We start from the raw sequence: 11375 nt of genomic DNA on the forward strand, positions 1-11375 counted from the left end.
ACTGGGACAAAGCAAAAGAAAAATTCTTGCTGTCATAATGATACTGTGTTTTATGTGGCCTGAAAACTAGAGATTATGCATATTCTTATAGTATTTTTCCTGATTACATTCCTTAAATTTTCCTAATGATATACTTTCATATGCTTTACCAAGACTCAGTTGGATACTTTTACTTATCAACCCCATATTCCACTGACCAAAAGGCAAACATTTACTACATATAGAAGATTTATTCTCTTCTTCCCGATCCTAAAATATTTGGTATGCCATAGTGTTTTATAATATATTAAACTTTATACTTTCATGGATTCCTGGGATTATATAACATTAAAAAAATAATTAAGATGATAGTCATATTGATAGTAACCAACATCATCTTAATTTTCTTGTTTGAATGGAGAGTCATTTCTCTTAAAGAATTCTTTGGGCTTATTTCTTTTTAAACTGATTTTATTGGTACATACAAAATTAATTAAAAATATATAACATAATGAATTCATTCACCTTAAGGAATTTTTACCTGTAAGTAATATATCTTGATTCTCCTCCCCCCATTTCTCCCCTTCCTTCTACCCCTCTTTCCCTCCTTTTTTACAAAAGCATTGTTTTCATTTTTTTCCTTCTGTTTTTCTTTTGTCCTTTCCCATCCTTCCTTTCCTCTCCCCATTTTCTAACTCTGCTTCCCATTTGCACATTTTTTCCTATTTTCCAATACCTATTATATATTTTGATCCTTATTTACTTTTTTGGTTTCTCACACTACAGAAACAACATGATATTTAATTTGTAAGTCCAATTTATTTCACATAAGAATATGGTCTCAAGGTGCATGCATTTACCTAAAAATGCCTCAGATTTATATTTCTTTATGGCACAGTCATACTCCACTATATGATAAAAAGTAAATTTTCTTTATCCATTCATCCATTCATGGGCATTTGGGCTTTTTCTGACATTTAAGTATTGAAAATTTTGCTGTTATAGACATAGATACGCATATATCACTGTGGTTTGATAATTTTAATTGTTTGGGAAGATACCTAAAGGAGAATTGCTGGGAACCACTAGTTTTCATTTTTTGAGGAATTTTAACACTGATTTCCACAATGGTTGCACCTATACTCTTACTAACAGTGGAGAGCGGTTCCTTTTTCCCCAAAGTTGGTTGAATTCTTGATAACATCCATTCTTTCTGGAGTGACATGAAATCTCAGCATTGTTTTAATTTGTATCTCTTGAAATGTAAATATATATATATTCATTTCAGATGCTCATTTTTAGTAGGTCTTCAAATTTGCCAAGTTGGGTATATTTTAGTCCTTTATATATTCTAAATTTTAGTCTTTTGTCTAAAGAACACTTGAAAGGTCCAGCCAATTAGCCCAGCAGATTAAAGTGCCTGCAAGCAGGCACAGGGGCCAGGGGTTCCATCCCTGGGCCTGCTATGCCGGCCCTGCTCCTAGGGTGCATTGAGGTGGAGATTGAGACTGGTCGTGGTGGTGCGTGCCTGTAATCCCAGCTCTTGGGAGGCTGTAAACAGGTGGATCTGTTTTGGTAGTGTGACCAAAATGAGTCTGATTTGGTAGTGAGACCCTGAACACCCTGTAGACCTTTCCCTAAAATGCAATAAATAAATAAATAAATAAATAAATAAATAAATAAATAAATAAATAAAATTAAAGAACACCTGGAATTTTGCTTGAGTCTGCAAAGTATATGAATAGGAAACAAAAGGAGTGGGCTACTCAAGTCGTGCAGGAAACTGGGAAAGACACCAACCTCTGTTCTCTGTTGTTTTCCCTATAAGGACAGAAAACAATCTGCTCTACTCATCAGATTGTTGTGTATGCTGGTGAGAATTATCTGTTCTCATAATTTGTACACATAATCACTTATACTATGGCTCATTATTATTACCATATGAAATTCTAAAAGTATTTTTAGTGCTTTGCAACACAATAAGGTATAGAATTTTAGTACAACAGGAAATATGGTACTATTACATAGTTTTATAACTCAAATAGTAGAGAGGAATTCATTAAATTTTCTTTATAAAACATAATTATGATAAGACATGGTAAAATGCTAAGTGTTATGAAAATGCTAACTTTTAGTATAAAACATCCAAAAATATCTATAAAATTTTAATAAGCAACCTGAGCTCACTGCTGTGAAGGAAACTTCTTTTTTGAAGGAAATTTTATGCTTAAATCAGCCACAAGAAATCTCTGATTGATTTTTTTAATAAAACTCATTTCAAAGTTTTCATGGTCACCAGAAAAAATCTTTTTATGAATATATGATGAAAACAATGTAAAACCATTTTTATAATCATTCAACATGGACAAGAGCTAAAGTTAAAATTTAAAAGTATAGAAGAACTTTCTGCCTTTCACAGACAAAAATAATGAGGCCATTTCTTGTGACAATGTGACTGGATTTCCAGTACTGTCAAATATTTTTACATAGACGATTTCAAAACACTGAGTAACTTCTCATTTAAACACATAAATAGTCTGTTCAAGTGATTGTCTTTGACGGCAAGTTTAGATACAAAGAACACAAAAGAACTATCATTGGGACTATCACTAGAAGAATTCATTAACCACAAATAAAGCAGAGATATTTAATATTTGGAAGCACAGAACTCTCCAGGCTGGGCTTTGGATTTCTTGCTTTCAGACTATGCAGAAAATTTCTCCAGCTTTTCTACTACTCCAGTCACCTAGGCTATAGGCTGTATTTTATGAAATGATGTGCTGCTATAAGAATCTGGTCCACAAAGTTCAAAACAATGCTCTGTGGATTGAAGTCCCCTGGCCCTCTTTCACCTTTCATAGAGGAACACCCAGGTGTTGCCAGTTCTGGTCATCACCTGCAGTCACCTGACTTGACCTTACTCTTTGGACTCCATCCTTTGTCATAGTTCCTAAGCACGTGCAAGGCCAATGGAAATGGAATGTTGCTGTATACCAAGATCTGACAGCAAACAAAGACATCTCAGCAATCAACTCCATTCATATAATGAATTGGCAATCTCTAGAAGAGCAAACACTATTGTCAGCATAGAGTAAGGCAAGACTATGTGTAGATGAGAGAACTGCAAATTGAAATTGACATATCAGGTGTGCAGGCATTTCAAAGGAGATAGGGTAATCAATTGGAAGAACATGCTATGTAATCCTATGGGTGACTTGTTTTCCATTAGTAGAACACAGCTCTATATTCTGAAACTTTGTCTAATATTGCAGGAATTTTGATCATTGCTAGAAGTTCTAAGCTTTACAATTTACAGGTGAGGTCAGACCTGCATGCAACGCTGGCAAAGAAGCCTCCCGAGGCTTCAGCCAGACCCCCTCATTACTCATGGAAGCCTTGGTGAGTCCTTCCCATTCCCCTACAGTTGCAAGAACCCTGCTAACCCAGGGCCCACCCCTATGCCATCAAAGCTGAGTTGGGGTGATCATTTGGAACAGGAAAAATGCAAAAATAAAGGAGCAAAAGGCAATCTCACATGTCAAAACCACACAGAGCAAGACAAGGAGACAAGAAAATAGAAGAACTTGAAAGGCACACACTTGAAATCTCTAAAATGGTAGAAATTGAAACAAAGAAACAATTTCATCAGGCTACAGAAGAACTAATATCAAAAACGGTCTCAGGTCAAAAAACAGATGACAACATCATGAAAGAATAGTTCAGCTCATCTAAAGAAGACGTAGATATAAAATAGAGAAGAAAAGAAAAATGAGGAAAAAACTGAATAAACAATACAGGAAAGAATTAGAATGCATGAAACAGATTCAAACAGATGCTCAGGAAATTAAGAATTCCCCCTGAAAGCTGGCAAAACCATTCAAACAAAATTAAAAATAGAATTCCAGACCTTGAAGACAGCATTGGAGCTAGTGAATACCAAAGGAAAGATCTCTTAAAAATAACATGGAAGGGACGGAGAGATAGCTCAGCAGTCTAGGCACCTGCCTGGAGAGGTCACAGACCCAGGTTTTATCCCCTGTACAGCATGCCATGCCGGCCCCACCCTGGGAGCCAGCCACCAAAACCAGGTATGGTGGTGCACACTTGTAACCCCAGTGGGAGAAGGAAACAGGAGGATCCCTATGAGTCTAGGCATCATAGTAGGGTACTATATCAAACACATAAAACTTTTAAAAAAGGAATCAGGAAATAACTCAGCAGCTACAAGACAATGCAAAGAAAAACAATATAAAACTGATAGGTAACAATGAAATAGCAGGAGTTAACAAAAATGACATAAAAAGACTGTTGATAGAAATGCTAGCAGAAAATTTCCTAAGCATGGGAAAAGAATCAGACATAGATTAAGTGAAGCATATAGAACTCCAGCTAGCCATAATCAAAATAAATCTACACCTACACACATAATAATCAAGACCCTTGAAATTCAGCAAAAGAGCTGTATATTAAAAGGTGCTACAGAGAAGAAACAAAATCACCTATCATGCAAAACCCATCAGAATCATGGCATATTTATCAACAAAAAACGTCAAATCAAGAAGAGCTTGAAGTGACATATTTCATGTCCTAAAAGAACACAACTTCAAACCCAGAATGATGCACACAGTACAACTATCTATCAAATTTAATTGAGATAAGATACTTCCATGACAAAGAACAACTGAAGAAATTCATGATTACCAAAACACCCCTACAAAGAGTACTGACAGATATTTTAGAAAGAGACAAAAATCAGCAGCTGGGGTTCTATCCCCAGCGTGCCATGCCAGTCTTGCCCCTGGGGTACCCTGAGACAGTGAATAAGACTGGGTGTCGTGGCACAAGTCTGTAATCCCAGTGCTCGGGAGGTTGAAAACAGGAAAATCATTGAGAGTCTGATCTACTGAGACCCTGTGGCCCCTGTACTAAATACATTGAAAAAAAGAAAGAAGCAAAGATGATCACAACTTCAAGAACAAAAATAAGAGTACCACAAAGCAGAGTAAGGAATTAAGCAGAGAGGGAACATATACAACCTATGGCAGGAAAATAACATGACAAAGACAAGCCAATACATATTAGTTATAAATGATCACAATTCACCAATTAAAAGAAACACACTGGCAAGGTAGATTAAGAAACAAAATCCAAATACATGCTGTGTACAAGAAACACTTTTAACTCAAAAGGAAATTCATAGACTGAAAGTCAAAAGATGGGAAACAGTACTGCATAGACAAGACTCCAGGAAGAAAAGCAGGGGTATTCTAGTAGCTGACAATGTCAACTTCAAACCAAGAATGAATAAAAGAGATAAATAAGCTCACCACATACTTGTTAGGGGAAAACTGCAAGAGGAAGAGATAACAGTTATAAATGTGTTTGCACCCAATATAGGAGCACCCAAATACCTAAGACAAATTTTAACAGATATAAAAATAATAGCACAATTGTAATGGGGAACTATAACACATCACTGTCAGAAAGAGATAGATCAACTAGGAAAAATATCAGCAAAGAAGATACATAAGAAAACCAAACATGTAAAGTAATAGATTTAGTAGACTTTCACAGAGTATTCCACCCAGCAACACCAAAATACACATTCTTCTCAGCTGCACATGAGATGTTCTCAGAAATAGGTCATAGTGTAATGCAACTGGAAATTATTGACAAAATAAATCCAAAAACACATGGAAATTAAATAAATATTTCCTGACTAAACAGTGGATCACAAATAAAATCAAAGAAGAAAATAATAAAATTCATAATCAAGCCAAACTGCAGATGAAACCTACCAGAACCTGTGGAATGAAATGAAAGCTGTCTTAAAAGTCAACTTTATAGGAGTAAATTCACATATAAGGAAAATGGAATGAGACAAAATAAAGCATTTGCTGAACTTAAAATTCCTAGAAAAAAGAAAAACAAGCCAAGCCCAAAACCCAAAGTAGGCAGGAAATTATAAAGAGCAGAGTAGAAATTAATGCAGTGGACAGGAAGAAAACATTAGAAAAAATTAATGAATTGAAGAGTTGGTGTTAAGGTTTGTGTCTAGTTGTCCCCCCAAAGCCTCACACAGTCATGAGGCAGTTTCCGGAGCTTGTAATTGATTATCATGGGTGTGGATGCTGCACCTCCCTAGAGGGGAAATTGGCATTACAATGTGAGAAGGGAAAACAGGCTAGCTAGCTACCTGCACTGCTACCATTCTCTTTGCTCTCTGCTCTTTGCCCCCACCATGAAGGGTTGCTCTGTGTCATGTGCCACTCTGCCTTAGAGCCAGATGAGTATGGACTGAAACCTCCAGTGAGCTAAATAAACCTTACCTTCTTTCATTTTGAGTGTCAGATATTTGTCCCAGTGATGAGAGACTAACTGAGAAAATTGGTTTCTTGAAAGAATAAATAAAATTGATAAACCTCTTGCCAACTTTATCCAAAAAAAGAAAAGAAAAAAATTCAAATTCAATAAGGAGTAAAACTACTATATGCACTATAGAAACCAAGAAGATCATCAATACTTACTTCTACAATCTTAACTTTCACAGAATGGAAAATGTAAAAGAAATGGACAGATTCCTAGATATATATCAATTGTTAAAGCTGAATCAAGAACATATAAAATCTCTGAATATCTCAATAACAGTGAATGAAACTGCAAATGTAATCAAAAACCTTCAAAAAAAAGAAAAGCCCATGTCCTGATGGATTCACAGCAGAATTCTACAAGAAATTTGCAGAAGATTTAATGGCAACTATTCAATGAAATTGAAAGGGAACTCATTCTCTTGGAGGCAAGCATTACTCTGTCAACCAAAAAAGAGAACTTCAGGCCAATTTCCCTCATGAATATAGATGCAAAAGTCCTCAAAAAAATACTAGCAGATAGAATGCAGCACATCATCAAGAATAGTGTAAATCATGACTGACTGGGATCCTTCCCAGGAATGCAGGGATGGTTAAATATATGCAAATCCATAAAAGTAATGCAGCACATAAAGAGAGCCAAAGACAAAAATCACATGACCATCTCAATAGATACAGAAAATACTTTTGACAAAGTCCAATACTCATTCATGATTTTAAAAAACCCACAGAACACATGGCCTTTACCTCAATTAGATAAAAGACATCTATTGCAAACCAACAGCCAGCATCATATTAAATGGACAAAAACTGAAAGCCTTCCCTGTAAAATCAGTAACAAGACAAGGATTTCCAGTGTTACCACTCCTATTGTATATCATTCAAGAAACATTAGCCAGAACAATCAAACAAGAGAGAAATAATGATTGGAAAAGAAGTGAAATTATCATCATTTGCAGATGAGAGGATACTTTACATATAAGACCCCAAAACTCCACTAAAACTTAAAGATCTACTAATCAAATTCAGTAGCACACCAGGATACAAAGTTACCACTCAAAAAACAATAGCATTTTTGTGCACAAACAATGAATACACTGAAAGAGTAATTAGGGAAACTATAACTTGCATAATAATATCCCCCAAAAAATTAAATACTTAGGAATCAATCTCACAAAAGAAGTAAAAGCTTTACATAGTGAAAAGTACAATACTTTGAGAAAAGTGATCAAAGAGGAATTCATAAAATGAAAAGATATTCCTTGCTCCTGAATAAGAAGAACCAACATTGTGACAATGGTCATATTATCAAAATTATTATACATATTCAATGTAATCCTGATGAAAATACTAGTAGCATCCCTCATAGATCTAGAGAAAACATCCTTAAAATTCATCCAGAACCAAAAGAGGCCCAGAATAATGAAAGAAATCCTTGGCAGCAAAGAAAAGGCAAGAAGCATCACCATCTCAGACTTGAAATTATACTACAAAGCTACCATGATAAAATAAGCATGGAAACAGCAAACAGAACAGACCCAAAATTGAATAGAATAGGTTAGAAGATGCAGACATAACTACAAACACACTCAGCCACCTTATCCTTGGAACAAACATCTTCCATGGAAGAAAAATAGCCTCTTTAATAAATAGTATTGGAAAAATTCCCTTTCCACATCCCAAAAGCAAAAATTAGACCCATCTCTATCACCATGTAGTAAACTCCAATAAAAATGGATCAAAGGCTTAAATATTAAAACAGAAAAACTAAATCTTCTGGAGGGAAATGTAGGTAGAAATCTTACAGACATAGGGGTAGGTACAGAGTTCATTAAGAAAAATCAAACTGCAGGGAAAATACTCCAAAAAATCAACAACTTAGATCTCATCTGTTGGAAAAGTTTCTACACCTAAAAGGAAATCACCAACAGGGTAAAAAAAGAAATTCATGAACTGGGAAAAAAATTATAGTCAGATATCTCTCTGACACGTATAGAACACAAAAAGAATTTAAAGAAATCCAGCCCCCAAATTCAAAGAACCAATCCAAAAATGTGCATCTCAGAAGGATATACACTTCACAGATGAAGAAATATAAATGACAAATAAATACATGAAAAATGTTCAATATCATTGATCATTCAAGCATGCAAACTAAAAGAACACTGAGATTCCGTCTCACCCCAGAAAGAATGGCTATCACCAAGAAGACAACCAATAACAAATGCTGGAGAGGCTGTGGATAAAAGGAACACTTCAGTGGTATTTGGATCTAGGACAACTCTGGGGAAATGGCCCAGACCTTAAAATACAAATATGTTGCCATTGGACTCACACCCTCCATCCTTCTGGTGAATGGGTCCTGCTTCCTCTGCAGATCAGCCTCTTTGTCCTTTTGATTATGTCATTGCTTCCAATGGGAAGACCAATTCTGCTTGGCTAATCTTCCTTGGCCTTCCAGTCTCAATTTAGCTGTTCTAGGAAACCTTGCCTGACCATCCACTCCAGTCTTGGATTTCCTTGTCATCATAGTCAGCTCCCAGGGAGGCTTCCTGCCCTACAAGCCACCCCTTCTGTGACTAGCATCTTCTCCAGCTATTATTTATCTCCCTAAGGATAGACACACACTTTTCCTCATAATTCCTGGAGAAGCCAGTTAAGACAAAGCTGTGAGGATCACCAAAACCCTACTGGATTTCAAAAAAGAGGGTTAAGGTTAGGATTAGGATTCGAGTTAGGGTAGGATATAACAAGACAGTTTGCATGAAATGAAGGGAAAAATACCTCTGAGGCCCACCTCATAGCCTGCCACAGAGCAGTAGCTCATCACTGGTGGAGGGGAAAATGAGCAAGCCCTAGTTCTCCTGGACACCTGGCCCCCCTTTTCTCAGTGTGCAGGTGTGTTCCTTTGTCTAAAGTTTCCGGTATTAAATCTTGGTTTGCAAACACCTTCTTACATGGAGAGAGTTCATTCCATTCCCTTGACAAACCGGAACATTCATGACAGAGGTTCACCTTAACACCATTATACAAATTCAATTTGCCCTCCTGAACTCCCCATTCCAGAAGTTGGAGTTTGTTTTACTTTTACAGAAAAAAAAGTCTGTTTAAAGTTTTTGTTTCTTAAAAATAAAATTTAGATTGGCTGGGGAGATAGTTCAGTGGTCTAAGTGCCTGCCTGGCAAGCACAACACCCAGGTTCGATCCCTGGTATCACAGGCAATGTGGGCCCTGCATGCCAAGCCATCCACCAAAACCAGTCATGATGCCACACACCTGTAATCCCAGTGCTGGGGAGGCTGAAGCAAGAAAATCACTACAAGTCTGAGCTGCATAGCAAGACCCTTAATCAAATAAATAAATATTTACTAAAAAAAGAATGAAAGGGAGAGAGGAGCAAACAGAAGCAGAAAGGAAGGGGGAAAAATACAGAAGCAGTAACAGAAAAGGGTAGACAAGGCAAGGCAAAGGAAGAGAAGAAAAAGGCAGGGAGAAAAGGAATCAATCTTACACATACCTATGTGCATGCACACACACACATACACACAATCAAAATTTCACTACTAGTAGCTTGGTAGTAATATTCTGACCCACTACACTATGCCTGATTACCTTGGCCAAAAACTGTACAGAGGCTTGAATGTGTCTTGGGTACATTCTGGAATAAGTAATATTATTCCCAAAGTATGCAGGTAAAGACATTGAAGTGAAAAGAAGTCAAGATCAAGTTACAAGACAATGGCCAGATCCGACTCCTAGGCTGCATTCATCTCAATCAAACAGGTTCATTATAACCATCACACCAGCTACTAGTGAAGATGACACTGAAGATGCTGACTCTGCAACCCAGGCCAGCTTCACCAGGAGCTGGGGTCATAATTGTAAGACAGCCATTCAACCTCTCTGTGCTTCACTTACCTTACCTGTGAAACAAAAAGATTTGAGTCTCCAGAATCCTTTCCTACCATAAGCCAGTGAATAAATTATGACCACAACATGCTGTATTTCTTAGAACCAATAATTTTGAGTCACTTGATTATATTATGAATTACTAAGAAATAAACACTCACAACCAAAAAATGTTTGTCACTTTGAATTTTAATCTTATACCTATTGAAAAATCATTTTAAATATAAACTAAAGAAATGTATACATCTCATGCTTAGAGATATGTAAAATCACAAATGATAGAAATTAAGAAATGTATTTTGGAGAACCACCACACGTCCCGCCAATTCCAACTTTCAACACCAGAATCCAAGTGCCATGGCGGCTCTATCTAAGGTCGAGAACCTGTCCCTGTGTGCAAGGCCCCAGGGACCCTGGCCTGGAGAACTACACCATCCCAGAACCCAGCCCGAACAAGGTGCTCCTGCAGATGTACTCTGGCAGAATCTGCGGCTCCAAAGTCCACTACTGGCAGCACGGGAAGATTAGGGATTTCGTCGTGAAGAAGCCCATGGTGCTGTGGGGACGGCTGTGAAAGTGGGGTTGTCGTTGAACCACCTGAAACCAGGTGACCCTGTCGCCATTGAGCCTGGGCTCCCACCGAGAAACTAATGAATTCTGCAAGGTCAGCCGGTTCAACTTGTCACCAATCATTGTCTTCTGTGCCATGCCCCCCATGATGGGAACCTCTGCCGGTTCTACAAGCACAACGCAAGCTTCTGCTACAAGCTCCCTGACGGTGTCATCTTTGAGGAAGGACTCCTCATCAAGCCGCTGTCCATGAGGATCCAAGCCTTCAGGCATGGCCGGGTCTCCCTGGGAAACAAGGTCTTGGTGTGTGGCACTGGGCCTGTAGGGCTGGTCACCTTGATCGTGGATAAGGCCACGGGCACAATGGCAGTGATGGTGATTGACTTGTCCACCTCTCAACTGTCCAAAGCCAAGGACGTAAGGGCTGACTTTGTCCTCCAGATCTCCCATGAGGGCCCCCAGAAAATCGCCAGCAAGGTGGAAGAGCTGCTGGAGTGCAAGCTGGAAGTCACCATCGAGTGCACTGGGGCAGAGAGCCCCATCCAGGCG

General features: G+C 37.7%; 1 pseudogene; it reads left to right on the forward strand.

The window, feature by feature from the left end:
* Positions 1–10613: 10613 nt before the first annotated feature.
* Positions 10614–11375, forward strand: part of LOC101591929 — a 16192-nt pseudogene continuing 15430 nt past the window's right edge.

Source organism: Octodon degus, unplaced genomic scaffold, assembly GCF_000260255.1.
Source record: "Octodon degus isolate 3935 unplaced genomic scaffold, OctDeg1.0 scaffold00062, whole genome shotgun sequence".
Lineage (NCBI taxonomy): Eukaryota > Metazoa > Chordata > Mammalia > Rodentia > Octodontidae > Octodon > Octodon degus.